The 19360-nt window shown below is 38.2% G+C and overlaps 1 protein-coding gene across 1 annotated transcript in view; it reads left to right on the plus strand.

The window, feature by feature from the left end:
* The first annotated feature begins 1875 nt into the window (after positions 1-1875).
* The window catches only part of PLCZ1 (phospholipase C zeta 1), a 170252-nt gene continuing 152767 nt past the window's right edge, over positions 1876-19360 (plus strand). Inside the window, exon 1 of the mRNA XM_063640774.1 lies at positions 1876-1885. The gene's annotated coding sequence lies outside the window, so the exon portion shown is untranslated. The remainder of the gene's footprint in view (positions 1886-19360) is intronic.

Below are 19360 nucleotides of genomic sequence, written 5' to 3' on the forward strand. Positions count from 1 at the left end.
CTGCCAAGTGGAGTTCATTAAGTGGCAAGAGACTATCGCTTTCAGCTCACAAATAGCTCACAAACAGAAAGATGGCAATGACAGTGCGTTTGTCACTGTTAGAAATGGCAATTCTTTGCAACACTATTCCTCCAATTTTAAAAAAGTATCAAATCAGGCATTGAGAAAAATATAATTAAAATATGTGATATGAAAACTTTCTATATAAATTCGATTTTAAAATATCAGACATAGAGACATTTTAAGTAGGTTCTAGGTGGAATTTATATATGAAAACTAGGACATGAGCTTAGTGGAGATATTTTTCATAAATGTTTATATATGAGTAAGTTTTAAATACAAATAGATTTTTAAATGCTGTAAGAGATGTAAATTTTAAGAAGAGTAAGGGAATAATAAAAATAAATATTCATGGAGAAATCTCTGATCCCATTTATTTAGCAAAGTACCCATCCTTCTCTATGAGAGATGTATTGAGTAATTCAATTAGTTTATCTTCTACAAATTTGTATCCTAAACTCATATTTATTGAGTGCCAAATTGTGTTTCTGTTTAGGAGAGGTAAGACTTTACCTACTTACGGTCTCCAGCTGGGCTTGAGAATTAAATTGATATCGGACAGATTAACAGGAGAAACGCATACAAATTTCTACATGTACATGGGAGCCCCCACAGGAAAATGAAGGTCCAAAGAACTGGCAAGAGCTAAGTGCTTATAGAGTAGGTTGAACAAAGTGTGACAATTGTGCTAAAGTAACTAAAATGTATGGGAAGGCTAAAGGAAGGTGAATGATTTTAACAAGGTTTCCTTGTCCAGATTTTTCTGTTTCCACTTCCCGTTTCTGGTGACAAGAATATTTATTCTCTCCTGGCACAGGGAGGGCAGAGTGTCCCTTTTGTATCTGTTGTTTTCCAAGTGCCTTTAGCTAGAAAAAAATCCTTCTGCCACTCTTCAGCGGGCATTGTTCTAGTGTTTGGGACATATTTGTATATCAAAGACACGAAAATCCCTGCTTGTGTGTCTTACATGCTAGGAAGAGAAGAAATAAACATAATAAATAAGTTAATCCTATAATACTTTAGAAAGTAATAAGTGCTGTAAAAATCAAGAAGACACCTGTGTGTATGTATGTGTATGTTGGGCGTGAGGGGTGGGCTAAGAGGGTAGCATTTTGTCATACAGATCGCCTTCTGAGGAGAGGATATTTGAGCAAAGACTTGAAGGAGGGGAAAGACCATTTCGGGCAGCGAGAATAGCCCGTGCAAAGCCCTCAGGTGGGAGCATGCCTTGTGTACGTAAGGAAGCTTGGAGACCAACATAAGAGTGTAGTGAGCAAGATTGAGAGTGTACGAGATGAAATCAGGGAGGTAACAGGGGCCAGAGCACACAAAATCTACAGGGTATTGTCAGGGTTTGCCTTCAGGAGCTATGGGGGCATTTTGAGCAAAGCGAAGTGATCTGACTTAGATTTGAAAGGGATCACTCTGCCAAGGACAGGCTGTGGAATGGTGAGTGTGGAAGTGGGGAGACTGGTAAGGATGCTACTGCAACAGTCAGGTGAAAGATGATGGTTGGAGCAGGTGGCAGCAGTGGAAGTAGCGAGAAGTGACTGGACTCTGGATATATTTTATAGGTCAGGCCAACAAGTTTCTCTAATAAAATGTATAGAAAGGGCATGGAATGAAAGAGGCAGAAATCAGTGATGACTGACATTTTGACAAGAACATCTGCAAGGGTGGAATTGTCAACTCAGGCAGGAATTTTACAGGTTTGTAAGGAAATATTAAGAGTTTGATTTTTGGATCTGCTAAATTTGAAATGACTATTAGATACACAAAGAGAAATGTTGTGAAGGCAGTAAAAGAACCTGGAGTTCAGAAAAGTGTGAGTTGGAGATACAGAAGTTCTCTTATGTCCGACAGCCATGGAATTGGATAAGGTTATCTGGAAGATAAATGTTGAGTAAGAGAAGATGTCTAAGGACTAAGCCCCAGGGCCCTTCCACCTTTAGAGGTTGGGAGAAGAGGAGAAGCCAACAGTGGAGACTGAGAAGAAAACCTTAGTGAGGAAGCAGGAAAGCCAATGAAGTGTGCGATCCCAAGACAAGTGAAGAAAAGGCGTCTAATATTAGAGTGATCTAGATATGATCTAGATCTACATCTAGAGTGACATATTAGAGCGATTTAATATGTCAAATGCTGATGATGAATTAATAGTGAGGTCACTGGTGACAACAAAAAGACTTAATGGTAAGAGCAAAGCCTTATTGGAGCAGATTTCTTTTTAAATTATTTTTTTCCAGCTTCATTGACATATAATCAGCGAATAAAAATTGTGTATATTTACATCATGTGTACTTAAGGTGTGCAACATGATGATTTGATATATGTATACGTTGTGAAATGACTCCCACAACCAAGTAATTAACACATCCATCCCTCACATAGTTACTTTGTGTGTGTGTGTGTGTGTGTGTGTGTCTGTGTGGTAAGAACACAAGATCTAGTCTCTTAGATTTCAAGTAGATTATATGGTATTATTAACTGTAGTCACCATACTGTACATTAGATTCCTAGAACGTACTCATCTTATAACGGGGAATTTGTACACTTTGTCTCACCATCTCCCCCATCCTCTAGATTTCGAATAATACTGCAATGAACATGGGGGTATAGATATCCCTTTGAGGTCTTATTTCAATTCCTTTGGAATATATATCCAGAAGTGGGATTGCTGGATCAAATGTAGTTCTATTTTTTCTTTAAATTTTGGAGGACTCTCCATATTGTTTTCTGTAGTGGCTGCACCAACGTATGTTCCCATCAGCAATATACAAGGGTTCCCTTTTGTTCACATCCTTTCCAACAGTTGTGATCTCTTTGCCATCCTCTCAGGAATATGGTGATGTCTCATTGTGATTTTGATTCGCATTTCCCTGATAATTAGTGATGTTGAACAGCTTTTCACATACATGTTGGCCATTTGTATGTCTTCTTTGGAAAAACGTCTATTTAGGTATTTTTTCATGTTTTATTTTTTATTTCTTTTCTTTATTTATTTTAGAGATGGGGTCTTGCTATGTTGCCCAGGCTGGATTTGAACTCCTAAGCTTAAGCAATCCTCCTTCCTTGGCCTCCCAAAGTGCTGGGATTACAGACATGAGCCACCACACCAGGCCTTTTTTCCATGTTTTAACCAGATTTTCTTTTTTCTGTTGAGTTGTATGAATTTTGTATACATTTTGCATATTAGCCCCTTATTAGATACATAGTTTACAAATATTGTCTTGCATTCTGTAGGTTGCTTTTTCATTTGTGGATTATGTTCTTTGCTGTGCGGAATGCTTTTAGTTTTACATAGCCCCCCCCCACCAACTTGTTTATTTTTTATTTTGTTGCCTGTGCTTTTGGTGTCATATTCAAAAAATCATTGCCAAGGCCAATGCCAAGGTGATTTCTCCCTGTTTTCTTCTAGAAGTTTCATGGTTTCAGGCTTATATTTAATTATTTAATCCATTTCTAGTTAATTTTTGTGTATGATATATGATAATGGTCCAATTTCACTCTTTTGCATGTGAATATCCAGCTTTTCCAATACCATTTATTAAAGAGAATATCCTCCCCCCACTGTGTATTTTTGGCACCCTTGTTAATTATTAGTTGACCTTATGTGTGTGGGTTTATTTCTGGGTTCTCTATTCTGTTCCATTGGTTGATGTGTCTGTTTCAATGTCAGTGCCATACTGTTTTGATAGCTTTGTAATACATTTTGAAATCAGGAATTATAATGCCTCCATCTTTGTCCTTCTTTCTCAAGATTGCTTCAGCTATTAGGGGTCTTTTGTGATTCCATGTGAGTTTTAGCATTGCTTTTTCTATTCTGTGAAAAATGTCCTCTGAATTTTGATAGGGATTGCATTGAATCTATAGAATCACCTTGGGTGGTACAGACGTTTTGACAATATTAGTTGTCTAATTCATGAACACACAATGTTTTTCCATTACTCGTGATCCTTCAATTTCTTTCACCAATGCTTTATAGTTTTCAGCAAACAGATCTTTCACCTCCTTGGTTAAATTAATTCCTAAGTGTTTTATTCTTTTTGATGCTATTTGTTAATGAAAATATTGTCTTAATTTCTTTTTCAAATACTTCATTGTTAGTGTATTATAGAAACATAACCTGTTTTTGTAAGTTGACTTTATATCCTACAACTTTACTCAATTTATTTCTTAGTTCTAACAGCTTTTTGGTGGAGTCTTTAGGGTTTTCTATACATAAGATCATATTGGAGCAGATTTTTAACATTGCTTATATTTTACAAAATTTTTTTCAAAATTCCACTAAAACGTTATTAAAACCTTGTTAGAGTGGACTTTATAATATAAACTGACATTAATTTGTCCAACTCATATCTTCTTCTTACCACTTTTCTTGCTTTTTTGTTTTGCAATGCAACCAAGAATACACAATACCCAGACTACGTCAAAATGATATTGTTTGTAATTAAACTGCATTATTCAGCTAATTATTTTCTCATTTGCATTTATTTTTCTTCACAGCAGAAACTATGGCAATTTAGGGCTAATCGTTTAATACTTTCTCATAATTTTCCAAAAATATGATGATATATTAATTTTTAAAAATGCTTTGCATTAATCACACCAAGCACCTTGGCTGGAAGCTTACTCTCAATATGAGAACACATTATTTTTAAAGACACAAGTGTTGAAATATTTCATCCCAAGATGTGGGTTGATTGTGACAAAACAGCCTGCGTTCATCACTTTGTTTATTTACTAGGCAAAAGTTCAGTGAGAGTGACCAATTTTCCACCCCTCCCTATATTCACAAATAGTGCCTTTCTATGATGGGTGGGGTGACCTATCCCGCCCCTGACAGTGGTTTCAACCATGTGACTTGCTTTGGCAGAAGGGATATTATCTGATATAAATGCAAGAAGAGACTTGAGATGGGCTTGTGTGCTGTGGTTTGCTCTCTTGTGCCTCTGCCATCACCATGGAAACATGCCTGAGCTCTCTTGCTAAAAGGTGAGGGACACATGGAGCAGAACGGTGTCACCATGTCACCCCCACTGTTCTGGTCAAGACTAGCCTAGATCAGCCAACTGCCAGCTGACCCCCCAAATGTGAGCAATAAGCAATGACTGTTGAATGCCACTGAAGTTTTGTAGCAAACGATTACTAATGCTGTATCCTTTTCTGGCTTTTATGTTCAAATGACTTAGTAGGGTCTGGGCTGATATCACCTGATTCTCAATGTGTCTCTTATATTCTTAGCCTTTGGCAGTTCTGTCAGAGCACTTTGCCATCCTTTCCCAGACTTACTGTGAGCAGTTCCACCCACAGCGTTTTCTGCTGCTCTCATCTCAAATTTACTTAGTCCCTCAAGGCAGCTGTCTGGTGAGCACTGGAAGTTAGTGAGCACAATGAAGATAAGAGGGTAGACGTGAAAATAAAGATTTGGGAGTTACGAAAATACAGTCCATGGAAAAAGCAATGGCAATGAATGGAATTATCACCGAAGAAAGCTCAGAAAGAGAAAAAGGAGAAAACAAGGGCTGAACTTGGGAACAACTCCATATGTAAGTCCCAAAGGCATGGAAGAAGCTACAGCAAGGAAAACAGAAATAAGAGGTCAAATGAGTAGGAAGAGAACATGGAGCTTGGAAGCCAATAATTAGAAAGTTCCAAGAAAAGGAAAGTGGCAGAAGTGTTCATTATTTTAGGATATTTCATTAGAAGTATGTCATTGGAGCTGAAAATTAAGACATCACTGGTGGTTTCTGCCAGAAGGCAGAGTGAAGTAGTAGAAGCCAGACTGAAATGGAATAAGGAGTATGAGATGAGGAGGTGGAAGTGGGTATAAACCATACCAAACGTCGTCTAAAGTGCATCAGAATCATTTGGGTGTTGTGGCGAAAGTGTTAAAAAATAGAGATTTCTGGGTCTCACTCTCAGAAGTCCTAATTTAGTCTTACCAAGAGCCAGAAATTTGCATTTTATAAAGCATCCTAGTTTTAATAAAGTCTGAACTATATTTTCAAAAAAGTTGGCAAAAAAAAAAAAAAAAAAAAGATAAAGGAAGACGCCAAAGGGAGGCCTAAGGGCTGGTGGGGGTGATAAACACTTTGTAATTTTAAACTTGCTTCCTAGAGAAAGCTTCTCCCCTGGGGCAATAATGTGTTGATCAGTGAATATAACGAGCAGCCTGCTTAGCAGTTGTGCTTTTCAATATAAATTGTTTAATTGGCTTTCGGTATAAATCAGTCTTGCTTGAGTTTGGGCACCATGACCTAACATATCCTAGGGCCTGATGACTCTTAGATAAACTGAATGTTGATATTTTAGCCCTTAGTAAATATCTCTTATTTTTAATGTCTCCTTTTTTTTTTTTTTCACCAAGAAAAAAGATTCCTAGCTGATAACCTCTAGGCAACCTTTGAAAAAAAAAAAGTGTTTTACTGTTTTCAATCTTTACAAAAAAGCCTTTTGCTATTTTTAAGTCCTTGAGAGCCCTCTCTTCTTAAACCTCTTTAACCTATCTGAATTGTAACCCTCCAATTCTACTAAAATAGTGCTATTTAAGGTGTAGGGGTGAAAAGGCAGTATCTTTTTTTGTCAGCTATCACAAGGGTCGTGGCTGAATACCTTATAGCAAAACACAGATTAACAAGAGAAAAGCGTAACAAATTTATTTTAAAAACTTGAACGAAGTTTTACATGACATGGGCACCTTCAGAAATAAATACCGGAAGATCCAGAGAAAACTGTGTGTGTTTTTTTTTTTTTTGACATTTATTTTTATGTTTTCTTATTCAGTCTTTTGAGAGTCTTTCTATGTTGCCAACACTGGATTCAAACTCCTGGCCTCAAGTGATCCTCCCACTTCAGCCTCCTGACCACCAGCAGATTACAGGCACGTGACACTGCACATGGCTTAAAACTATGTGGTTTTATGCTAAGTCTGATGAAAGAAATATGTCATTGTGGAGAAAAATAACTGGACAAAAAGGGTATAATCTCATGGTAATAAACTTGGGGGAACTTAGCAAGACCTGTTCACTCAAGTTCTTCTTGGCTTCTCTGTGTAACATTTTTTCTCTACGAGCTTAGGGCAGAACACCTGACATGTGAGGGTCTTATGAGCTACTTTTAGGGGAGGTAGGTCAGAGAGTGACCTTTCTAAGTTTTATTGTTTTGGGGAAGAGAGAGCAAAGAGGGAGACAAGAGGGCAGAAAGTCAGAAAGACCTTCTTGCTTCTGAGACCCTCCTGTTTTCTTCAGCTCAAAAATACTCAGCATGTCAAGGTACTCTACTTTGAGGTATTGTGTTCTGAGCCTGAGAAAAGTCACTCAATGGCTCCAAAATCCACACTGAATATCTGTTTGGTTTAAAATTTTTGACTACTCTGAAACATTAAAGATTGTCAATGCCCCTTTTCTAAAGTTTTCTATTCTTTGGATGTTTCCTGTTTTCTATCCTGCAGTCTAATTGTGGATGGCCACAATGCATCTTTTATTCAACATTTACATAGCAGTGTCACCTAGTCCGATAGAAATGTAAACTATTTAGAAATCTCTGATTTCCAACTCTGCCTTTTTTTTTAAAGCTGCTATCTTATGTTTCTCACTGCCTGTTAGACTTTTCAGCTTGGAGTCTTTATTTCTTTTAGTGATTCTACCATGCTTTCAGAATAAAGTTTCTCCCTTAATTTTGCATGTAAGTAATTGCTGACATCTATCATTTTTTTCCTTTTTGATGTACTTTGGAATCATTCTCTCAATTTCCATTGACACTGGTATCAGATTTAATTTGGACCTTTTTAAATGATCTGCAAGAATTAATACAAAAGCACTTTTTAAAAGTTAGGTTCACCTGGGTGTAATTTACATCCAATAAAATTCACGCTTTTAAGTGTGGAATTTAATGAGTTTTGACAAATGCATATACAGTCATGTTACTACCACCATGATCAAGATATAAAATATTTCCATCGCCCCAAAATGTTTCCTTGTGGCAATTTGCAGTTACTTCCTGTCCTAAACCTTTAGCCGCTGGCAACTGCCAATCTGTTTCCTGTCCCTATGGTTTTGTCTTTTACAGAATGTCACATAAGTGGAATTGTTCTGTATGCACACTTTTGTATGAGGCTCCTTTCACTTAGTGGAATGCTTTTGAGGTTCATTTGTATTGTTGCATGTAGTTCATTCCTTTTTGTGGCTGAATAGCATTCTATCATAAGAGTTGTATCACAATTTGCCTATCTATTGACCAATTGATGGATATTTGGTTGTTTCCATTCTTTGTCTACAATGAAAAAGCCTGCTGCAAACAGCCGCATACAACTCTTTCTTTCCATATATATTTTCCTTGCAATAGCACTTGAAGTCATTTCTCTGCTCTTGTTTCTCAAGTTCATGTTGCCCACAGAAAAATCTTAATAGTTGTTATAGTGTTTTTCACTTACTCTAAAGCTTTTAGTGGTTTTTTATTACAGGAGATTTATTAGACAAATATCATTGCTTAGATGACTTTGTTCATTAGTTAATCTTATTGTTCATTACTTAATCTTATTAGATAAACATCAAACCACTTGTCTTTCTATTAAAGACTTCCAAAGGTGATCTCAAAATACTTTTTCGAATTTACCGCCAATTACTCACTCTATGCTCAAACTATGCTCCTGGATTATTAACCACTCCTAGCATGACATCTTTAAGACTTTCTTCTTCTGTTTATACCATTAATTTAAATTGAATTTAGCTAAATAAGCATTCACTGACCACCTACTACGTATAAGCTACAATGCTTTGTAGATACAAGTATCCCTTGCTAATCAAGTCTTATTTGTTCTTGAGTTTTTTTTTTTTTTTTTTTTTTTTTTTTTGAGGCAGTCTCATCCTGTCACCCAGGCTGGAGTGCAGTGGCACAATCTTGGCTCACTGCAACCTCCGTCTCCCAGGTTCAAGCGAGTCTCCTGCCTCAGCCTCCTGAGTAGTTGGGACTACAGCTGTGTGCCACCATGCACAGCTAATTTTTGTATTTTTAGTAGAGACTGGGTTTCACCATTTTGACCAGGCTGGCCTGGAACTCCTAACCTCAAGTGATCCGCCCCCCTCGGCCTCCCAAAGTGCTGGGATTACGGGAGTGAGCCACAGCACCTGGCCTGTTCGTGAATTCTTGAGAGCAAATAGTGTGAGTTCAGCTAATATAGAATACTGACCCTATCTTAATTTATTTGAGTCTATTTGATCTCAGATAGTGACAGAAGAGTCCCTAGCCCCAGAAAAGCTGCTTGTATATAGTGGGTACCTAATAAATGTTTGTTTAAATAAGTTTAATTAATATCAATGGCATAAACGATGAAGTAGATTTCAGGTGAGTATGGTGAATTTATTTTTTCACACATTGAGATAGAGACATCATGGGAATGTGAGATAGGAAGTAGGGATCACATTTGAAGACATAGCTTGAAGCAGGAATTGCATAGAAGTGGTAGCTGATGCGAAGGGAGCGAATAAGTTTCCTTAGGGAGAAAGTAAAAAATGAGGAAAGACAGAGCTGGGAAACCTTTGGAGAATGCAGGCATCTCATGGCTGCTTACTAGGGCAGGACTGAGATAATTAAAGAATTAAGTGGAGCAAAAGCAGTAGGAGATATAAGAATATGCAGGGAATGGATGGGGTGGTAAGGAGAGTGTGGGAAGGTGAAATGCTTGGACATTTATTGAATGACTATTATGTGTCTGTTAGAGATTGATAGGCAATTTACTTAATTTGCCTCATTTAATCCTCATAACATAGCCCATGAAATAGGTAATATTATTCTCCTTTGATAGATGAGAAAGCTTATGCACAGATAATTTAACAAATTTTCCCAAGGTAATATAGCTGGAAAGTGGCATAGATGCGTGAAATATTAAGCATAGTGAGGGCATGTTGTTCTGTGTCTAACTTTGTTTAACATTGTCTGCTTTGTTTAACATTGATCCTCAGAACCTAGTTTGGTTCCTGGTACACACTGTGCATTCAATAAGCACCCATTGATTATATTAAATCAAACTTATGTCTGTTTGACTTCAAATCCTATGATCTTTGCATAATACCTTATTGAATGATCACAGACACCAAGGAAAGTGAAAGTTTGAATACGAAAGCATACACTAACTCATTCAGAGCTGTTGAGTCATCACAAGGATTTAGAAGAGTTTATTGACTTTCTCAGAAACAGGTAGTCATTGACAAGCTTAAAAAGAACATTTTCCATAAAGTAGACTTCGAAGGCAGAATGTAATAGGCTGGAAAATGCCTTGCCTCAGCATACTTTGCTACTGCAAACTGTTTCTTATACATGGCAGCAACACTCCAATGCTCTGAGATAATTGCAGCTCATTAGCCCATTTCTACTGCCTCCAGATTTCTTGGGTGGGAGTCAGATACTATTCCCCTGCATTCCTCCTAGCTTTGAGGTTCACATGCTAAGCTTCAAGAGCAGACTCGTTGGTGCTCCCTTACTAGGCTTGAGAGCTCCTGTATCTCCAAGGAGGATGGGACTCTAAGTACAGTCTTAGAAGAAAGAAACCTAAGTAGAAATTCATCCTTTATCTCAATTTTCATTTTTTCTATAATTTCAAGGTGGATGAAGGATTCAGGTATTGTTTAACTATTCTAATTATCTTTTTAATATTCTGCAAATGGTCTAGCACCTCCTTTGGAATGTGACATCTACTGTGTTGATGCCTTCATTTAAATTTATAATTTAACATCTTGTTTTATCAGCAAATTTTTGCAATTCAGGGTACCAAGTGCTCTATAAGAAGTATTAAAGATATGGAGCAAAGGAAAGTGTGATCAAATCTCACCTGGGGTGGAGATGTGGTCAGGCAGAACTTCACAGGAAATGTAATGTTTGGCTTTAGTTTTGAAGGATGGAAGCATGTGGGTAGCATGGGACTTTGACAGTGGGAGGCATATAATGTTCTCCCTATAGCTATGTGTCCCTGCTGGCCTCTTTCCAAATTACTTTGGTATAGGTGATCACCTACAAGTGCATAGCACTGCATTTTTTATTAGGTGGAATAAATTTATTTCTTTCAGTTTACATAATAAGTAGTTCTGCTGCCACTGCTGCTGGCTTGCTTCGTGGTTTGCTTATGTGCCATTGGTGGAAAATAAGAAGAAGGAATGACTTAAATAAAAATACAAAAAAAGCAAAATTACAAAAAGAGGTCCATGGAAGAAAACTTTCAGGAACCAGTAATGGGAAGGGTTACTATTAAAGAAATGGGATGACTGTCAGGAATGTTATTGTGTCTACTGAATTTATTTAGGCATGTTGAGTCATAGACATAATTTAATGTGTTAAAATACATTCTCACAGATTGACCAAACCAAATAACATTAATATAAATGTGGTAATAGAATAATATTTCAAGTTGAATTTTAGACCATACAGATAGAGTGAGGGAATGTGAAGGATACCTGTCATTTAAGAGACCACAAAGGACTCTTTCCTGAGGGGAATGGAAGTTGGAGGTGAGAATCTTGGTCTCAGAGTGCATACCTGGGTTCAAAGTCCAATTTTGCTATTTTCTGTGTTTTGACTTTGGGGAAACTATTCTTTCTAACCCTCAGTTTTCTCATGTCTAACATGGAGATTATATCTTTGTTACATTTTGCTATGAGAATTAAATGACTTCACGTAGAGTGTCTCACAGTGTACCTGGACCAAAGTAGTTGCTCAATAAACATTGGTTAATTTCTTTCATCTCTTGTTTTCTTTTCTACTTCCCCTTTACCTCCTCATGCCTTCCTTTCTATCTCTTCTCCCACTGAAAGATGCGAAAAGGCAGTTATATTCAAGGAAATGTTCGGTAATGAACTATTCAAGAATTAAGGCTCAGCACTTACATAAAAAAGTAACATAGACTTCATGTTGAAGATTTTACTATTATCAGTATCATTTTATATATAAGGAAACTGAGGTGTGGAGGGATTAAGTAATTTACCAAGATTAATCTCGAATAAGTGTCAGATTCAGGACTTTAACTCCCCATCCTTTTGACGCTAAAGAACAAGTTCTTAATGACAATTCACAATACTGTGAAGATTACTATGAACTCAGCTAAATTCCTCAGTCATCATTTCACCTGTTGCCTTTAAGCCACAGCTCCCTCAGCCTGTACCTAAATAGCAGGCTTCTTTTGTTTCTTTTTTTGTTGTTTTTGTAATCACCTTACATTTATCCTGATTAAATTCTGTCTTGTTAGATTTGGCCTATCTTTCTAGCCTGTCTAGATCTTTTTGATTCATGATACTGGCATATTGTCATCCAACATATTCCCTATCCTTCTAAGCTTTTTATCAGGTGCAAATATAATATACATATGTTTCCTGTCTTCATTCAAGTCACTGATAAAATCGTTGAACAAGATGAGGCAAAAGGCAAAGCCCACAGAGAGTGACATTATTTCATCATTAATCAGCATCCTCAAGAAATGGCTTTTCAATTCATTTCAAATCCATCCAGTTTTATTAGCATTTACTCTTACTTTCTTTTGCAAGGGTATTAAAAAAGGCTTTGTCAAGCCTTTTAGCCTTGATGAAGTCTAGGTTTCTGATATCCACTGTATCTAACTGATGTGCAGGTTTAGTAACCCTGTCAAAAAGGACTCTAGTTTTCAACCTAACTTTATGCATTACATGTTGTTTGCTAAAATGTTTCCTTTTGAAGGAGTCCCATTGAATATTTTTATTTACAGCTGCCTACTTCAAGTGAAACGTAAATCCAGATCATAGAGCTCCTGACTATAGCTATCGTTGTACAGAGCTTCTCACTTATGCCTTTTCTAAATAGAGTTGGCCCTTCATATTTGTGTGTTCCATATTTGTGGATTCAACCAACAGTAGATTGAATATATTCCAAAAAAGTTGTGTCTGTATTGAACATGTACATAATTTTTCCTTGTCATTATTCTCTAAATGATGTAGTATAACAACTAATTACATGACATTTACATTGTCTTAGATATTATAAGTAATCTAGAGATGATCTAAAGTTTATGGCAGGATGTGTATAGTTTACATGTAAATAGTACCCCTATTTCATATCAGGAATTTGAGCATTCATCGATTTTGCTGTTTCAGGAGGTCCTGGAACACATTCCCCAGTGGATATTGTGGGACAACTGTACTATAGTCTCATCCTTCATTCACTAATGCATGAAATTGAAACAATACATCTTCTGTTAATTTTTATAATTTACGTGGTCTCAAGAGAGTGTGCTTAAAGCTTCTAATTTTCCCCATATCAGATTTTTAAAGATTAATTCCAAGAAGTTGACAAAATAAAAAAAAATTATATTAAAAGCGACTGACTTTATTTTTCAAATAGAGGCAGGACTAGATTGCAGCTCTGACTTGGATGGACAGAGCAGCGTGCAGAGGCTAGCATCATAAATATTAGCTTCAGAATGAGTACAAGAGCAAAGCAGGAATCCCGAGAGGACCCACAGACCCTCTGAAGGAAGCAGACTGCTCCTGTAGGACCCAGGAAACACCCCAAATACTGTGAGTGCCCAAACCGTGGAAGTGGGAAAGGGAGATCCTCCACCCCTGAACGCACACCCCCAGTGGGGAAACTGAAGATCTAGTCTGCAGGAGAAGTTTCCAACCTTACCTGGAGCCGAGTCAATTTAGAGAGCTGAGTGAAATATATGGGGTAGAGGAAGCAGCAGGAAAGGTCCTGGGAGCTCGCTGGGTCCCCAAGCAGGCCATTCCTGCCTGGTATCACAGGGATCCTTTGGGAGGGCGGCCAGAGGCTCAGGGGAAAACACCACAGGGAGAAGGTAGAGCTGAACCTTGTAAGAATTTGAACTGGGCAAGAAGCTTTCTGGCCAGAACTCGGGGGAGGATGTGAATCCAGCACGCAGACTCCACAGGCAGGAGAAGAACCAAAGCCCTTTCCTTTCACAGCTGGGAGATGGGGAGCCTGGGGAAAGTTCTCAAGCCCTGCTAGCCCACTGGCCTGGAAACAGACTTGGTGCTGTTAGAGGGGGCACTGCAGGAATGAGATTGGCCCTTTGGATTGTGTGGGAGCTGGGAGAGGCCTGTGACTGCCGGCTTTCCTCCACTTCCCTGACAACCTGCCTGACTCAGCAGAAGCAGCCATAATCCTCCTAGGTACACAACTCCGTTGACCCGGGACCTCACCCCCATTCTCCACGGCAGCTGCAGCAAGACCTGCCCAAGGAGAGTCTGAGCTCAGACACGCATAGCCCTGCCCCACTTGATGGGCCTTCCCTACCCACCCTGGTAGCTGAAGGGAAAGGGCATATAATCTTGGGAGTTCTAAGGCCCTGACACCACTGGTTCCTCTCCATACTACCACAGCTGATGCTCTCTGGAAAGTACCACCTTCCGACAGGGGCCAACCAGCAGGAAAATAGAACATTAAACCACCAAAGCTAAGAACCCTCACAGAGTCTGTTTCACCCCCTGCCACCTCGACCAGAAGAAATGCTGGTATCCATGGCTGAGAGACCCATAGACGGTCCACATCACAGGACTCTGTGCAGACAGCCCTCAGTACCAGCCTGGAGCCTGGTAGACTTGCTGGGTGGCTAGACCCAGAAGACAGATAACAATCACTGCAGCTCAGCTCTCAGGAAGCCACATCCATAGAAAGAGGAGGAGAGTACTACATTAAGGGAAAGCCCTGTGGGACAAAAGAATCTGAACAACAGCCTTCAGCCCTAGACCTTCCTTCTGACAGAGGCTACCCAAATGAGAAGGAACCAGAAAACTAACTCTGGTGATATGACAAAACAAGGCTCTTTAACACCACCAAAAAAAATCACACTAGCTCACCAGCAATGGACCCAAACCAAGAAGAAATCCCTGATTTACCTGAGAAATAATTCAGGAGGTTAGTTGTTTTCTCTTTTCTCTCTCTCTCTCTCTTTTTTTTTTTTTGACATGGAGTCTCGCTCTTGTTGCCCAGGCTGGAGTGCAGTAGTGCGATCTCGGCTCACTGAATCCTCCACTGCATGGGTTCAAGTGATTTTCCTGTCCCAGCCTCCTGAGTAGCTGGGATTACAGGCACCCACCACCATGCCTGGGTAATTTTTGTGGTTTTAGTAGAGACGGGGTTTCACCATGTTGGTCAGGCTGGTCTTGAACTCCTGACCTCAGGTGATTCACCTGCCTTGGCCTCCCAAAGTGCTGGTATTACTGGTGTGAGCCACTGTGCCCAGCCCAGGAGGCTAGTTATTAAGCTAATGAGGGAGGCACCACAGAAAGGTTAGGCCCAGTGCAAGGAAATCCAGAAAATGATACAAGAAGTGAAGGGAGAAATATTCAAGGAAATAGCATGAAAAAGAATAATCAAAACTTCAGGAAACACTGGACACACTTATATAAATGAAAAATGCTCTGGAAAGTCTCAGCAATAGAATTAAGCAAGTAGAATAGAGAAATTCAGAGCTCAAAGACAAGGTCTTCAAATTAACTCAATCCAACAAAGACAAAGAAAAAAGAATAAGAAAATATGAACAAAGCCTCCAAGAAGTCTGGGATTATGTTAAATGACCAAACCTAAGAATAATTGGTGTTCCTGAGGAAGAAGAGAAATCTAAAAGTTTGGAAAACATATTTGGGGGAATAATCAAGGAAAACTTCCCTGGCCTTGCTAGAGACCTAGACATCCAAATATAAGAATTTCTGCACAAAGAACATCTGGGAAATTTATTGCAAAAAGATCATCATCTAGGCATATTATCATCAAGTTATCTAAAGTTAAGACAAAGGAAAGAATCTTAAGAGCTGTGAGATGAAAGCCCCAGGTGACCTGTAAAGGAAAACCTATCATATTAACAGCAGACTTCTCAGCAGAAACCCTACAAGCTAGAAGAGATTGGGGCTCTATCTTCAGCCTCTTCAAACAGAACAATTGTCAGCCAGGAATTTTGTATCCAGTGAAACTAAGCATCATACATGAAGGAAAGATAACAGTCTTTTTCAGACAAACAAATGCTGAGAGAATTCACCACTATCAAGAAACCACTACAAGAACTGCTAAGAGGAGCTCTAAATCGTAACACAAATCCTGGAAACACATCAAAACAGAACCCGTTTAAAGTGTAAATCACACAGAACCTATAAACAAAAATACAATTTGAAAAGCAAAAACGAAACCCCAAAAACCAAGGTACACAGGCAACAAATAGCACGATGAATGGAATGGTGCCTCACATCTGAATATTAACATTGAATGTAAACAGCCTAAATGCTCCACTTAAAAGATCAGAACTGCAGGATGGATAGAACTCCCCAACCAACTACCTGTTGCATTCAGGAGACTCACCTAACACATAAGGACTCACATAAATTTAAAGTAAAGGGTCAAAAAAGGGCATTTCATGCAAATGGACACCAAAAGTGAGCAGGGGTAGCTATTCTTGTATCAGAAAAAACAAATTTTAAAGCGACAGCGTTAAAAGAAGCAAATAGGGACATTGTATAGTGGTAAAAGGCCTTGTCCAACAGGAAAATGTCATCCTAAACATATATGCAAGTAACACTGGAGCTCCCAAATTTATAAAACAATTACTAATAGGCCTAAGAAATGAGATAGACAGCAATACAATAATAGTGGGGAACTTCAATACTCCACTGACAGCACTAGAGAGGTCATCAAGACAGAAAGCCAACAAAGAAACAATGGATTTAAACTATGCCTTGGAACAAATGGACTTAACAGATATATACAGAACAGTTCATCCAACAACCACAGTATACATATTCTATTCAACAGTGTATGGAACTTTCTGCAAGATAGACCATATGATAGACTACGAAGTGAGCCTCAATAAATTTAACAAAATTGAAATTATACCAAGCACTCTCGCAGACCACAGTGGAATAAAACTGGAAATCAACTCCAAAAGGGACCTTCAAAACCATGCAAATACATGGAAATTAAATAACCTGCTCCTGAATGATCACTGGGTCAAAAACAAAATCAAGATGGAAATTAAGAAATTCTTCTAACTGAATGACAATAATGACACAACCTATGAAAACCTCTGGAAAACAGCAGAGGTGGTGCTAAGAGGAAGGTTTACAGCCCCCAAAAACGACATCAAAAAGACTGAAGTAGCAGAAAATGGCATTCTAAGGTCGCACCTCAAGGAACTAGAGAAGCAAGAACAAACCAAACCCAAACCCAGCAGAAGAAAGAAATAGCCAAGATCAAAGCAGAACTAAATGAAATTGAAACAAACAAAAATACAAAAGATAAATGAAGCAAAAAGCTGGTTCTTTGAAAAGACAAAGTTGTTAGACCATTAGCACGATTAAACAAGAAAAGAAGAGAGAAAATTCAAATAACCTCATTAAGAAACGAATCAGGAGATACTATAGCTGAAATACAAAAGATCATTCAAAGGTACTATGAACACTTTTATGCACATAAACTAGAAAACCTGGAAGAGATGGACACAGTCCTGGAGAAATACAACCCTCCTAGCTTAAATTGGAAATAATTAGATACCCTGAACAGACCAATAACAAGTGGCAAGATTGAAATGGTAATTAAAAAATTATGAACAAAAAGAAGTCAAGGACCAGACGGATTCACAGGTGAATTCTACCAGACCTTCAGAGAAGAATTGGTACTAATCCTTTTGACACTATTCCACAGCATAGAGAAAGAGGGAACCCTCCTTAATTCATTCTATGAAGCCTGCATCACCCTAATACCAAAACCAGGAAAGGACATGGCCCAAAAAGAAAACTACAGACCAATATCCCCGATGGACACAGACACTAAAATCCTTAACAAAATATTAGCTAACTGAATCCAACAACACATCAAAAAGAGAATCCACCGTAATCAAGTGGGTTTCATACCAGGGAAGCAGGGATGGTTTAATATATGCGTCAATAAATGTGACAAACCACATAAACAGAATTAAAAACAAAAATCACGTGATCATCTCAATAGATGCAGAAAAAGCATCTGACAAAATCCAGCATTCCTTTATTATTAAAACTCTCAGCAAAATCAGCACACAAGGGACACACCTCAATGTTATAAAAGCCATCTATGACAAACCCACAGCCAACATAATACTGAATGGGGAAAAGTTGAAAGCATTCCCTCTGAGAACTAGCACAAGAAAAGGATGCCCACTCTCACCATTCCTCTTCAACATAGTACTGGAAGTCCTAGCCAGAGCAATCAGACAAGAGAGAGAAATCAGTAAAGAGGAAGTAAAACTGTCACTCTTTGCTGATGATACAATCATTTACCTTGAAAACCCTAAAGATTCTTCCAGAAAGCTCCTAGAACTGATAAAAGAATTCAGGAAAGTTTCTGGATACGAGATTAATGTACACAAATCAGTAGCTCTTCTATACAACAAGAGCAACCAAGTGGAGAATCAAATCAAGAACTCAGTCTCTTTTATAATAGCTGCAATAAATAAATAAATAAATAAATAAATAAATAAATAACTTAGGAATATATCTAACCAAGGAGGCGAAAGACCTCTACAAGGAAAACTACAATACACTGCTGAAAAAAAATCATAGATGACACAAACAAATGGAAATACATCCCATGCTCATGGATGAGTAGAATCAATATTGTGAAAATGACCATACTGCCAAAAGCAGTTGACAAATTCAATGCAATCCCCATCAAAATACCACCATCATTCTTCACAGAATTAGGAATAACAATTGTAAAATTCATATGGAACCAAAAAAGAGCCTGCATAGCCAAAGAAAGACTAAGCAAAAAGAACAAATCTGGAGTCATCTCTCTACCTGATTTCAAACTATACTGTAAGGTCATAGTCACCAAAACAGCATGGTACTGATATAAATATAGGCACACAGACCAATGGAACAGAATAGAGAACGCAGAAATAAACCCAAATACAGCCAACTGATCTTCAACAAAGCAAACAAAAATATAAAGTGGGGAAAGGACACCTTTTCAACAAATGGTGCTGGGATAATTGGCTAGCCACCTGTAGGAGAATGAAACTGGATCCTCATCTCTCACCTTGTACAAAAATCAACTCAAGATGGATTAAGGACTTAAATCTAAGACCTGAAACTAAAAATTCTAGAAGATAACATTGGAAAAACCCTTCTAGACATTGGCTTAGGCAAGGATTCCATGACCAAGAACCCAAAAGCAAATTTAATAAAAATAAAGATAAATAGCTGGGACTTAATTAAACTAAATAGCTTTTGCACAGCAAAAGGAACAGTCAGCAGAGTGAACAGACAGCCCACAGAGTGGGAGAAACATCTTCACAATCTAT

The sequence above is a fragment of the Symphalangus syndactylus genome, chromosome 5 (assembly GCF_028878055.3).
Source record: "Symphalangus syndactylus isolate Jambi chromosome 5, NHGRI_mSymSyn1-v2.1_pri, whole genome shotgun sequence".
In the NCBI taxonomy this organism is placed as follows: Eukaryota; Metazoa; Chordata; class Mammalia; order Primates; family Hylobatidae; genus Symphalangus; species Symphalangus syndactylus.